Here is a 14342-nt window from a genome sequence, read left to right as displayed (position 1 = left end):
TCCACTCGGCTTGCAACTCCCCCCGGGGCGTCGCTTTATTTGCAAAGCGGTGTAATTGGTTTATGCGGGACGGCGGGGGGGGGCGGGGGGGAGGGAGGAGAGAGAGAAAAGGGCTGCGAGCGCCGAAAAAAGAAAGAAGGAAGGGAAGGAAAAAAGAAAGGTGGTAGGTAGGAAGGAAGACAGACAGACAGAAAGAAAGATGGTAGGAAGGAAAGAAGACCAACAGGAAGGAAGGAAAGAAGAAAGAAAGAGGGAAGAAAGGCAGACAGACAGAAAGATGGTAGGAAGGAAAGAAGACCAATAGAAAGGAAGGTAGGTAGGTAGGTAGGTAGATAGATGACAGATAGATAGATAGATAGATAGAAAGAAAGAAAGAAAGAAAGAAAGGAGAAAGGCAGACAGACAAAAAGATGGTAGGAAGGAAAGAAGACCACAGAAAGAAAGAAAAAAAGAAAGATAGATAGATAGATAGACAGATAGATAGATAAAAGAAAGGCAGACAGACATACAGAAAGATGGTAGGGAGGAAAGAAGACCAACAGAAAGGAAGGAAGGAAGGAAGGAAGGGAGAGAGAGACACAGAGAGAGAGAGACAGAGAGAAAGAAAGAAAGAAAGAAAGGAAGGAAGAGGTAAGAAAGGCATACAAACAGATAGAAGGAAAGATGGTAGGAAGGAAAGAAGACTAAGAAAAAGAAAGAAAGAAAGAAAGAAAGAAAGAAAGAAAGAAAGAGGGATAAAGGCAGGCAGGCAGACAGACAGACAGACAGACAGAAAGAAAGCTGGTAGAAGGAAGGAAGACCAACAGAAAGCAAGAGGAAAAAAGAAAGAGAAAGAAAGAAAGAAAAAGAAAGAAAGAAAGAAAAAAAAGAGAAAGAAAGAAAGGCTGAATTAAGGCGGGAGAGAGCGGCGGGGAGGGGGGAACAGAGAAACGAGCCCAGAGAAAAGGAGGGGGGAGGGAGGCAGGAAGGAAAAGGAGGAGGAGGGCGAGCCTTGGGATTTAACCCACCCTCCCCTCCCTCCCGCGGGTGAAGGCGGGGCGGGGGCACTTCCAGGGAAAGGCGGCACTCCTGACGGTGTTCAAAAGAGCCGAGCCCAGCAGAGCCGAGGAGGGCGGGCGGGCGACCCTGCGCCAGGAGGAGCTGCCCTGCCGGCTCTTCTCCGCCAGGAGGGGAACCGGGCGGGCGGGCGGGGCTGCGGGGAAAGCCGAGCCGAGAGCCTGCCGGCTCCTCTCCACGTTTAGAGTTTTAGGCGCGGGCGGCGGGTGGGTTAGCCAGGCTGCCGTTCTTTTTAAAGCCAAAGCGGCGGATCTCGCCAGGGCGCGCTTGAACTTTGGCGGCAGTTGGCACAGCGAGCAAGCAGCGGCGGGAAGCAAGCCGGGTGCCAAGCATTGCCTGCCCCTTCCACTGCTTCCAGTGATGAATATAAAGGAGCAGGAGGCTTTTTTCCTGCCTACGTTTGGAAGGGCGAGAGACCACTTCGGGCACTGCCCCCCCTCAATAAAATAAAGCTCTCCGCTTTGCAAAGGGGGAGGGGAATCAAGACACAGAATAGAATAGAAAATAGAATAGAATAGAATAGAAAATAGAGTAGGGTAGGGTAGATTAGAGTGGAATGGAATGGAATAGAATAGAATTCTTTATTGGCCAAGTGTGATTGGACACACAAGGAATTTGTCTTGGTGCATATGCTCTCAGTGTACATAAAAGAAAAGATACATTTGTCAAGAATAATGAGCTACAACAGTTAAATGATTGCCATAGGGGTCAAATAAGCAATCAGGATACAATCAATATTCATAGAAATCTTAAAGACACAAGCAACAAGTTACAGTCATACGGTCCTAAGTGTAACCTTTCGTGGGTATGTGGTCCCGGGTTATAACTCTCCTCCCTCTCTCCGTGGTACCTGCAGAAACAGAATAAGGTATACTCTAGTTCCATCTGACAGGGAAAATATGCCTGGGGGGGTGGGGGGTTTCAGCACCCGCTTCCTCTGGGCCTGATATTCTCCCTTTCGGACAGAGCAGCACCGGCTGGATGGATGAGTCACTCATGGTGACGCTCAGCCAGTCCAGGCTCAGCGCCTTGAAATCTGAACGGTGGATCCCTTGGCCTGAAAGCCTCCGCTTGGCAAAGGGCCCGGGTGACTCATGCCGACCATTTTCGTGGCTCCCCCAGCTCAACCTCCCGCTCCAGCCCCGCGCCTTGCCTGGAAAGCGTCACCTTAGGAACCGCCTGGGCGAGTCCATAACAGGTGATTGCCCCGGGAGATTAGGCGACTGAGCCAGAAATGGCTGGGGGGGGGGCACAAATCTTCGGCTGTCCTTTAGGCTGGATGGCGATTTTCTCTTGCTCGTTCACTCCACCTGCTGCTTGGAGTAGTTCTGTAAGGGCATCTCTACTCTAATGGATTTGTTAGACAGAGTTACTGGGCCCATAAACCTGTTGGGCAGAGAGAGTTTTGGGCACACGGAAGTTAACCCACCAAGTAGCCACAGTTCACCACTGTACCTAATTGAAGTCTTCAATGAAACACAGCAGCAGGCTTTCTTGTAAAAATATATTTACTTCTCTTTTATCAAACTGCTTCTCTAAATAAACTATCATACAATACTTTCATGTAACCCTTATCAAATCGACACCACTGCAACTACTAAACACTAACCACTAAACTACAAACCACTCTATAACAAACCACTCTCTGTAACAAACCACTCCATAACAAAGTGGTTTATTATAGAGTGGTTTGTTACAGAGAGTGATTTGTTACAGAGTCGTTTGTTATAGAGTAACAAACCACCCTCTATAACAAATCAGCCTCTGTAACAAACCACCCTCTGTATAATAAACCACACCCATGCAAGGGTGTTCCTTCTTATATAGGATACAGCCAATCAGATTGCAGCACAATTAGCAAGCCCATGATTACATGCTGATTATGGCTTACATCAGCCTCTCCCATGGTTACAAACTATTTGCTTGCATTGTGATGTTACCTTCAGAAATGAACTTATTTCTGACAGGATTAACACAACGCACAATGTAATAATGCATAAGGCAAAGCCCTACTGGTAGCTTTAGGGAGGCCTCCCAGCATCAAAGAGTTGCCCAAAATGTGCATCCTTGCTTGGTCTCTCCTGAAACCAGTGAGTTGGGGAGTAATGCCATTGGAAGACATTAAAGCAAGCAACCCAAGATAATTTTTCTCCTCAATGTCCCCACGATGGGTCTTGGGAGATCATGATTTTCTGTTGTATCCAAGCTTAAGTACATTTTCCTGAATCATTGCCTTCTCTTTCATTGACTTCAGTAGAATAAAATAATTTAACCCAGACTATTTGCAGTAGAGTACTATCAAGTGGACGTTTCATCGGAGTAGCTGCCTTTATTGTTTTTTTTTCCTATTCTGAACCGCCCATCTACCTCGAGAACAAATCAGTTTCCCTCAGAATGAAGGAACAAGTGTGCCTTAGGTCAGTGTTTCCCAACCTTGGCAACTTGAAGACATTTGGACTTCAACTCCCAGAATTCCCCAGCCAGCAAATGCTGGCTGGGGAATTCTGGGAGTTGAAGTCCAGATACCTTTAAGTTGCCAAGGCTAGGAAAACACTGCCTTAGATGCAGGATGGAAGATGGTGGTTAATCACCTCAACCCCACTCCTTGTCCTTTACACCTTTAAACACCCCAGGCCTAATGGCAATCCCAATCAACAATTATGCTGCAGCTTAAGCCAGTTGGAGAAAATAAGGTTCACTGAACTGAACTCCAGAGAGGGATCGGTTCCCGCAGAGCCCTTTGGCTCAAGGCAGGGGTAGGCAAAGTTTGCTCTTCTATGACTTGTGGACTTCAACTCCCAGAATTCCTGAGCCAATCATGCTAGCTCAGGAATTCTGGGAGTTGGAGTCCACATGTCATAGAAGAGCCAACTTTGCCTACCCCTGGCTCAAGGGATGCGGGTGAAGTTGCCAGCTAATTTCCAGAGGCGTCAAATTGGCTGGAAGCCCAGCGTTTTTAATTCTGCCAGGGTTGAGTGGATGCTATTCCTCCAACCTGCGTCCTTTTCGCTAGAATCCCAGGTTGTGTGTTTGTGTTGACGTGGATAAACCGAAAGAGGTGAGAATTCTGAGCGTTCCCTAATTTGAGCATCTTTTTCAACGGAGACCAAGGAAAAATATGGCACGGGAGCAGAATCACTCCCAGATGGGGCACATACAAGCAGCACAGCCACTGCTAGGAAAACTCCCTTGTGTGGAAGATGCCTTTTGGGTCAGCCGAAATGCAGGCGCTGCAATTGGAATCAGGATCCCCTCTTAGGAGAATTTTCCCTGGCTGTGTTAAAGAATTTGAATCCAGGACACTATTTCCGGTTTACTTGGGATGGCAAACCCATCTGTTTCTTTCTTTTGCATTCCTGGGATTTCCTTGAATTCTCCATCAAGCTAAGATTTGCCCTTATTGATTAACACTGACATGTAGTTCTATTAATAAATATCGATGAAACCAAAACAAAAGGGTTTCCCCCCCCCCCAGCTACTTGACATCCGTATTTTAAAATTGCTTTCACGTGCTAACAAAAAGCTCCTTCTTCTTTTGTTCCCTGCTGCCAAACCCCCCTTCTTAAACCTGGCAATAGAACGAAGTTAAATCCTTGATTCAAGCGAAGGTTTCATACCAGCAGGAAAGAACAAGAAGGAAATGTATGCTATTAAGAAAAGTAAAAGCCAAACACATTTTTGCATAGTAGGTTGCATTGCATTGTGAATGAAAAGTCTTGGAATAAAATGGAAACAGGTTTGCCATGGAACTATATACTGTAGCTAATAATGATCATTTATAAAACACTGGTTAAACTTTGTGATCCTAAATGCATAACCTGTGATAAAATACCCTTATAAACACCGTAAGGCAACATCAATTAAGATTTGTAAGGCTAATGAAGCCCATTGGGATGCTAACACTCACATTATGGCAACCCATGTGATGGAAACCAACGCCCTTTTAAAAACCTCAGCCCAATACGGTTCCAGAGCAATCCCACACATTTAAATTTGAATGCTTTGCAATCCTCTGGCTATCAGCCAATAAATAGGACTTGATATCTGATCTAAACTTGGATATTCATAAGACACTTGCAGAGTTCCCAGGGCCTTAATTTACTCATGGGTCTGTATAAGGTATAGTAGTGTATAGTGTGAACCAGTGATTTTCAACCTTTTTTTAGCCGTGGCACATTTTTTACATTTATGAAACCCTGGGGCACATTGAGCGGGGGGGGGGGGTGTAAAAAAAGTTTGCACAAAAAAATTATCGCTCTCTTCCTCCCTTTCACTCTATTTCTCCCTCCCCCTTTCTCTCCCTTCTTTCTCTCTCCATCCCTCTTTCTTTCTCTTCCTTCCTTCCTCTCTTTTTTGCTCTCTTTCTCTCTCCCTCCCTACCTCTGTCTATGTCTTTCTCTCTCTCTCCTTCCCTCCCTCTCTTTCTTTCTCTCTATTGCTTTATTTCTCTCTCTTTCTCTCTCTCTTGCTTTCTTTCTCTTGTTCTCTTTCTCTCTCTCTTGCTTTCTCTCTCTCTCTCTCTTGTTCTCTTTCTCTCTCTCACTCTTTCTCTCTCTCTTGTTCTCTTTCTCTCTCTTGCACTTCCTCTCTCTCTCTTGTTCTCTTTCCCTCTCTTGCTCTTTCTTTCTCTCTCTCTCTTGCTTTCTTTCTCTCTCTGAGCTTCGCGGCACACCTGACCATGTCTCACAGCACACTAGTGTGCCGCGGCACACTGGTTGAAAAACACTGGTGTGAACTACAGATAGAGAAGAATGGCATGGCATGGCATGGCATGGCATAGCATAGCATAGCATAGCATAGAATAGCATAGAATAGAATAGAATGCCTAAGCAGGGGGCTGGACTATAAGATTTTGTTGTTGTTGCTGCTGCTGCTATTATGATTATGATTATGATTATGATTATGATTATGATTATGATTATGATTATGATTATGATTATGATTATGATTATGATTATGATTATGATTATGATTATGATTATGATTATGATTATGATTATGATTATGATTATGATTATGATTATGATTATGATTATGATTATGATTATGATTATGATTATGATTATGATTATGATTATGATTTAGAGTAGAATAGAGTAGAATAGAGTAGAACAGAGTAGAACAGAACAGAACAGAATAGAATTTTATTGGCCAAGTGTGATTGGACACACAAGGAATATGTGTGCATATGCTCTCAGTGTACATAAAGAGAAAAGAGAAACTGGAAGAGAAATGACACTCCCAAATTATGTCTTGGTTTCGCCATTAATTCAGCAAACCTATACACCATTCTGCTCTAAATATAATCAGTGATAACGATGACCAACGTCTTGAAAAATTTCTTGGGGTCATCAAGGTGTTTTTACATTGGACCAAAGGGTTAAGAAATCGCAGCAAACTAAAATACCAGGCGGGCAAGAAATCGATCGACAATTGGAGCAATGGAAAAGGACGACTCTGGTTTACAACTCCTGCCTTTTCTTAAATACTGTACACTGCTCAAAAAAAATAAAGGGAACCCTCAAAGAACACATCCTAGATCTGAATGAATGAAACATTCCCATTGAATACTTCCTTCTGTACAAAGTTGAATGTGCACAACAGCATGTGACATTGATTGTACATCAGTGTTGCTTCCTAAGTGGATAGTTTGGTTTCACAGAAGTTTGATTTGCTTGGAGTTCTATTGTGTTGTTTAAGTGTTCCCTTTGAATTATTTTGAGCGGTGTATTTTAAAACCTTCAGCTTTGGCATCTCGGGGGCACCGCGGAGCCTCGCCACTTGGAGGAATTCGGGAGGCGACCCTCAGCCCGCGGGGGGAGCCGGTGGCAGAAAAGGGAAGGCAGGCTAGGCCTCCGGGCAGCCGCGGTGCTTTTTCTGTAAACGCGCAGCGCCCCCTGTCGTCGGCTTTCGTCTCCAAGAGCGCGCACCGCCAGGGCAACAGAGCGAGCGAGAGACGGTCTCTCCCCCCCCCCCCCAAAAAGCCTTTCCGACGGCTTACTCTGAAGAACGACGTCCCAACGCCCAGCCTGGCCTAAAGGAGCCTTTGGTAACTGACTTCCTTGGGTGTAATATGACCATCTGGGTGGGATGAATGAGGTGGTTTATTGCGAGCTTTTGGCCACGGGTGGACCGATTGGAGAGCCTCTTGGTGCCCCTTTGCCGCGATTTTAGAAGGAGCCCGCGAAAGGAGTCCGTGCTGGGGACGGCGGAGGGGCGGGAGGGAGGCGGACAGCCCTTCCCGAAGGCTGGGCGTGCTGCTGTCGGGTGGTGCCCTGGGGGCTCTAGACCAGCGGCCTCGTCTTCCCACCTCCGTCCTCAGCTGCAAGGGGGGCCGTGGCGGGGAGGGCGGTGTGCCAGAGAGAACTCCAGGAGAATTCGGAATAATAATAACAACTACTACTACTAATAATAATAATTCCTCTTCTTCCTCTCCCTCTTCTTCTTCCTCTTCTTCCTCTTCCTCCTCGTCTTCCTCTTCTTCCTCCTCTTCTTCCACTTCCTCTTCATCTTTCTCCTCCTCTTCCTCCTCTTCCTCTTCTTTCTCTTCTTCCTCCTTCCTCTTCTTTCTCTTCTTTCTCTTCTTCCTCATCTTTCTCCTCTTCTTCTTCGTCCTCTTCCTCCTCCTCCTCTTCTTCTTCTTCTTATTATAGTTATTGTTATTGGTGGTGGTGGTGTTATTATTACTGTTGTTATTGTAATAATAACAATAGCAACAGCAATAGTAATAATAATCGTTATTGTTATTATTATTGTTGTTGTTCTTATTGTTATACGGGGAGGGAAAGAAAAGGGAGCGAGCCCATGGACAGAAAATGCGCGCGCATGGGTGGGAAGCATGATTTGGAGCCGAAAGCAATAGCAATAGCACTTGCGCTTATATACCGCTCCATAGTGTTTTTACAGCCCTCTCTAAGCGGTTTTACAGAGTCAGCCTATCGCCCCCAGCAATCTGGGTCCTCGTTTTACCCACCCGGGAAGGATGGAAGGCGGAGTCAACCTGGAGCCTTCAGCTGAAGTAGCCTGCGGTGCTGCGCTCCCGAGAGGGAGGTTGCCTCGCTCAGGTGATGCGGCCCCAGCGGGAAGAAGCCGGTTTTTATTTATTTTATTTGTGCAATTTGTATGCCGCCCAATTGCAGAATTGGACTCTGGGCGGCCAGTGTAGGTCTCCCGAGGCCACAAAGGCTCCCCAATGGCCGTCTGCGCCGCCCTTCTTGGGCCAAGGGGCGCCACTCAGCCGCCTTTGCCGGCACCCAGAGCTTAACTTCATCACTGCTATAAAGTACTCGGCACGGGACTGGGTTACTCCTCGGGGGTGTTGGGGTCGTCGGGGTGGGTAAGTGGGTGGGACAACACACACACACACACACACTTCCAGTATTAGTTTTAGATTGGAGAGTCCAGTGGCAATAAGCAAGTATTCTACACACGGAGGAAAGGAAAGAAAGGAGGGAGGGCGGAAAGAAGGGGAGGGAGGGGAGGAAGAAAGGAAGGAAGAAAGGGGAAAAGGAAGGGAAAAAGGAAGGGGAAAGGGAAGAAAGGAAAGGAAGGAAGGAAAAAAGGAAGGAAGGAAAGGAAAGGGAAGGAAGGAAGGAAGGAAAGAAGGAAGGAAGGAAGGAAGGAAAGGAAATGGAGGGAGGGAGGAAAGGAAGGAACAGAAGAAAGGAAGAAAGGAAAGGGAAGAAAGGAAAGAAAGAAGGAAAAGAAGGAAGGAAAAAGGAAGGAAAGAAGGAAGGGAAGGAAGGGAAGGAAGGGAAGGAAAGGAAGGAAAGAAAGGAAAGAAGGAAGGAAGGAAGGAAAGAAGGAAGGAAGGAAAGGAAGGGAGGGATGGAGGAAAGGAAGGAAGGAAGGAAAGAGATAGATTTCAGTTTCTTCTGAACTTGGCTGGTTTTGAACATTTAAAAACTGCCTTCACGTTATCCTGGTGCCCAGGTGTATGCACATCCAGCTGTTCCAGATGTCTGGCTGGGAGGACAGCTCTACTCTTCCGAAAAACAGGAGGGGGTTCAGCTCTTACTCTGCCTTTTGGGAGAACGGGGGTAGTAGAAATGCTTTTGGCAGCTATAGCTATAACTACAGGGGTTGATAGTTAGGTAGGTAAGTATAGCTATTGGATTGGTAGGATGGCAGGAGAGGAGTATATTTAACCTTCCTAATGGAGTTCTGGGATTTTGCGTCTGAGCCTTGTGAAACAGGGGCGACTCCCAGCGGGAGACAGTCTTGGTTCACCCCTTCTCGGTTGTCGAGAAGGGCAATCGGATGGAGCAGATCGCAGTAGAGATGGCTAGAGGCGTCGTTTTGTACCCCTTCTCTCCAAATATTCCTTGACTCGAAGAGCAGGGCGACGCTCGAAATGCATAGAATGAATTCCCAAACTCTGGATCTTTATTTAGGGAAAGAGAATCTGGACAGGATCAGAGGTTTTGCCACAATTGAGATTATAGGCAATTTAAGGACAGAATCGCTATGCCCGGGGCTAATCAAATAGCGGTTTGGAGCAGTGTTTCCCTGGCTGGGGAATTCTGGGAGTTGAAGTCCGGATATCTTCAAGTTGCCAAGGTTGGGAAACGCTGGTTTGGAGGTTTACTTGGCTGAGAAAGACAGAGGGGGGATGAACTGCTCTTGAATAGCTGCTTTACTCTAAAAATACACTGCTTAAAAAAAATAAGGGGAACACTTAAACAACACAATATAACTCCAAGTAAATCAAACTTCTGTGAAATCGATCTGTCAACTTAGGAAGCAACACTGATGAACAATCAATGTCACATGCTGTTGTGCACATTCAACTTTGTACAGAACAAAGTATTCAATGAGAATATTTCATTCATTCAAATTTGGGATGTGTTATTTGAGCGTTCCCTTTATTTTTTTATTTTTTTTGGAGCAGTATTTATGTCCCCTGTTCTGGAGACCTCAGTTGGTCTCAGCAAATATTTTTCCACCCCTTAGCTCATCCTTTTCAGCAAACCGTTTCCTTAATTAGGAATAGCATATTCACCTGCAAGTATATTCAGGTGTAACCAAATACCAGCTCAATTATCTTGAAAAGCTGAATTTCAAAGGCGTGCGGTTTAATTCGAGTCTTGTCGCCCTTTTTACTTTAAGAACGCATTTCTGGCCTCCCCCCACACCTTCCCAGTGATCTGTCCCAGTTTATTGCCACTGGGAACTGTTTTATCATTTCTTTATTCTGAGGCTCCAATATTATTTTCCTTCCATTCTGGGCTTACTTATTGGTTACCTCCCCCACATTAAATTTAAATTTCAATAAAAATGCCACCCCTTTTCATTAGATCAAAATCTTCAGGAGCTGTTGCTCCGTTTTGTGTGTGTGTGTGTGTGTGTGTGTGTGTGTGTGTTTTAAGACATTCTACTGCATAGAGTCATTGATTGATTGATTGATTGATTGGTTCATTCATTCATTCATTCATTCATTCATTCATTCATTCATTCATTCATTCAGGACCTTTACGACCAGATGGACCAGATTTTCCAACAACATTCTTATGCACTAATGTACACCCAATACACACAAGAAATGAAGTGGTGGGGCAGTGTGGTCTAACAGGTTGAGGGGACCGATGAAAATTGCTGCTCCTTTTTCAGTTCAGGATACCTTTCAGGACAGAGGCGATAAAACGGCTCGATTTTCCCATTAAACTTCTCCAGGTGGATTTCGGAGGTCTTCTGAGACTTTGGAAACAATTCCAGGCTGATACCATTTATATGTGTTTTGCCAATGCACCTCCCCATCTAAGGAGTTTGCACCGAGGAAAGCCCGGTGTGCTTCAAGCTTCGAGATTCTCTAAGATCTTCGGTGCCCGGATAGCTTCAGGATAGCAGCTTAAATCAATTTTCCCCAGAGTAGATAAAATCGGGACGCGGTACCAGGGAACTTTCTTTATTTATGGAGGAAAAGGTGCTTTTAACAAAATTTGCTTTCCTTCAGTTGTTTTATTAGCGCTCTTCACTGCCAAATTATAAACCTCAGGGATGCATACTGAAGAAATAGTCAAATGACAGGACTACATTCGCTGCAAATTTTCATCCCTATTGGTCAGAGGGCGTGGCCAAAAATCTGATAAGATGTTATGAGTTTGGACCTGTTCTAAATTATTCGCTTGGACTAGGATTTATCAATGCAAGTGATGCCCAAATTAATCTGTTTAGGGAAGTTCGGTTTCTCAACCTTGACGACTCTTAAGATATGTGGACTTCAACTCCTAGAATTCCCCAAGCAAGTATGCTGGCTGAGGAATTCTGGAAGTTGAAGTCCACACATCTTGAGGTTATTAATCTAGTTACTTATCTCTTCCTATAGCTTCGTTTATTCTGATAACCCGTTCACTGACCTCTCGCATCTTGGACATACCTTGTTTCAACTCCTACCCTCAAAACGGTGCTAAAGAACACTGCACACTAAGACAACTAGACACAAGAACAGCGCCTCTCCTCTATGCCATCGCTCTGCTAAACAAATAATTCCCTCACTACTGTCAAACTATTCACTAAGGCTGCATTACTATTACTATTAGTCTTCTCATCGTTCCTATCACCCATCTCCTTTCACTTATGATTATGTCTGTAACTTGTTGCTTGTATCCTTACAATATATATTAATATTGATTAGTTCCTGGTTGCTTATTTGACCCCTATGACAATCATTAAGTGTTGTACCTCATGATTCTTGACAAATGTATCTTTTTCTTTGATGTACACTGAGAGCATGTGCACCAAAGGCAAATTCCTTGTGTGTCCAATCACACTTGGGCAGTAAAGAATCCTCTCCTCTCCTCCCCCTTCCCTTCCCTTCCCTTCCCTTCCATTCCATTCCATTCCCTTCCATTCCATTCCATTCCAGAAAGCTTCCGTTGTGGTTGGGATCTGAACAGGCAGTCCGGTATTTTTAAATATGATGTCTTCAACCTTGACAACTTTAAGACTTGTGGACTTTAACTTCCAGAATTCTCCGGGTGGCTGGAGAATTCTGGGATTTAAAGTCCACAAGTCTTAAAGTTGCCAAGTTTAGAGACCCCTGCTTTAGGGGTAGAACCCCTTTAAGCGTCCTATTTGTTTCAAATGCAACTAGTGCCCTCCCCCGCAGATAATGGAGGGGTGGGGTTGGTTATATATTGTGCATCAATTCTAAGCCCTCAGATTTCCTGTTCTATGCTATAGTTGCACACGGTTTTTAAGCAGGAAAGGGGCACACAGGTAAGGTACGTTCTATTCATGCAAGAGTGGCGAATATCTGCAGCTCGGGTGTAGGATGAGTGTGAAGGTTCGTTCTTCCCAGCTTGGAGAACTACACAAGCTCGGAGAACGAACCCCCGCTCTCCCATCCTACATTCATCCTGTCTATTACGTGAATATGGATTGATTAATTGTTCCCTTGTCACAGACGGGCAAGTTGCCCGAATACAAACGAAAAAGGTTTCTACTTTCTAGTATGTTTAGGGAATCGCGAGACTGTATCCAGGGACTGGCGACCCGTAGTAACTGAGGAGGAAGGAGCCACGGAAGTAAGGGCAAACTTGGACCCCCGTGGGACTCTCTCTCTCTCTCTGTCTCTCTGTCTCTCTGTCTCTCTGTCTGTCTGTCTCTCTCCCCCCCTCCCTCTTCCAGGTGGAGAGCAGGATCTGATCCGATCCTGAGCGTGTAACCTCTCCTCCTTTCTTGTAAGTGTCTCCTATAATAGCAATAGTATTTGGATTTCCATACCGCTTCATAGTGCTTTTACAGCCCTTTCTAAGGGGTTTACAGAGTCAGTCTATTGCCCCAAACTATTTTGCCCACCCCGGAAGGATGGAAGGCTGAGTCAACCTTGAGTCTGGTGAGATTTGAACTGGTGAATTACAACTAGCAGTTAGCTGAAGTAGCAGCTAAATCCGGGAGCAGCGTCTGCTACAGCGGTGAGGACACGCCACGTGTACAGGAATCCGGGTGTCGGCACAGCTTTTCTAGCAACCTTAGCCAAGAACAGGTGAGACTCGAACAGGCAATAGTCGGGCTGAACGGGGCATCCCGCCGTCCCAGCGGCAGTGGTCGTTTCTGTTCTTTAAAATCCCAAATTTTTTGCCAAATTCTTCTTCTTCATGGCACCTGGGATTTATTATAGGGGAGCGTTTCCCCCCAACTTTTGTTGAGATTACAACTCCTGAATTCCTTTAGAGTCCGGGATCTCCAACCTTGGCAACTTTAAGACTTGTGGACTTCAACTCCCAGAATTCCTCAGCCAGCAAAGCAAAGCAAAGCTAGTTGAGGAATTCTGAGAGTTGAAGTCCACAAGTCTTAAAGTTGCCAAGGTTGGTGATCCCCCTGCTTTAAAGGCTCCTGGATTGGGGAAATCTTACCAGAGTGTATTAATAGAGAGGGGGGGGAGAGGGGCCCTATAAATTGGATTAATAACTAAATTAAATAGATCTCAAAATTGAAACATACCTAACCAAAATTATTTACAAATCTTTCATACATTCATGATTTAATATTTTGGCATTGATAGGTGTGAAGAGTTCTCCATTCAAATCTCAGGCAGGTAAAAAGATCTATATCTACGGTCATCTTTCAACATCTTTCTATGTCACTCTACTAGACAATCTGTGACCCACTGGATCATCCTTTCATATATATTTCCTTCTACGTATGAGAAGAGTTTCATATATATTTCCTTAGCTAAATAGAGGATGTAAATATCAAATCATCAATATTATTCATATTGATTTTCTCCTGCAAGCTTCCTAGGCCCTTCCACTGACTTGTGGAAAGATGTCCAGGAAAGTTATAAATAGAGTGTGCAGAATGATCTCTGAGTTCTCAAAGATATACATATGCAGAGGAAACGTGGAGTTCTAGCAGATATCAAGCAGATAGCACAGAGATACGACAGCACAATATAACTCCAAGTAAATCAAACTTCTGTGAAATCAAACTGTCCACTTAGGAAGCAGCACTGATTGACAATCCATTTCACATGCTGTTGTGCACATTCAACTTTATACAGAACAAAGTACAGTGGTACCTCTACCTACTTACGAACTTTTCTAGATAAGAACTGGGTGTTCAACATTTTTTTGCATCTTCTCAAGAACCATTTTCCACTTACAAACATGAGCCTCCAAAACTGTAACCAGAAAATGCGGGGAGAAGCCTCCGTGGAGCCTCTCTAGGAATCTCCTGGGAAGAAACAGGGCCAGAAAAGGTTGGAAGAAGCCTCCGTTGGGCCTCTCTAGGAATCTCCCTGTGGTTTCCCCAATCGCACACATTACGGTATTTACTTTTACATT

The 14342-nt window shown here is 44.9% G+C and overlaps 1 protein-coding gene across 1 annotated transcript in view; it reads left to right on the top strand.

Moving 5' to 3' along the window:
- The first annotated feature begins 14306 nt into the window (after positions 1-14306).
- Positions 14307-14342, top strand: part of TTC6 (tetratricopeptide repeat domain 6) — a 121690-nt gene continuing 121654 nt past the window's right edge. The window contains exon 1 of the mRNA XM_070755270.1: positions 14307-14325. The gene's annotated coding sequence lies outside the window, so the exon portion shown is untranslated. The remainder of the gene's footprint in view (positions 14326-14342) is intronic.

This window comes from Erythrolamprus reginae, chromosome 1, assembly GCF_031021105.1.
Source record: "Erythrolamprus reginae isolate rEryReg1 chromosome 1, rEryReg1.hap1, whole genome shotgun sequence".
In the NCBI taxonomy this organism is placed as follows: domain Eukaryota; kingdom Metazoa; phylum Chordata; class Lepidosauria; order Squamata; family Dipsadidae; genus Erythrolamprus; species Erythrolamprus reginae.
Note: the sequence above shows the minus strand (reverse complement) of the source record. Positions and strands in the feature narration are given on the sequence as shown.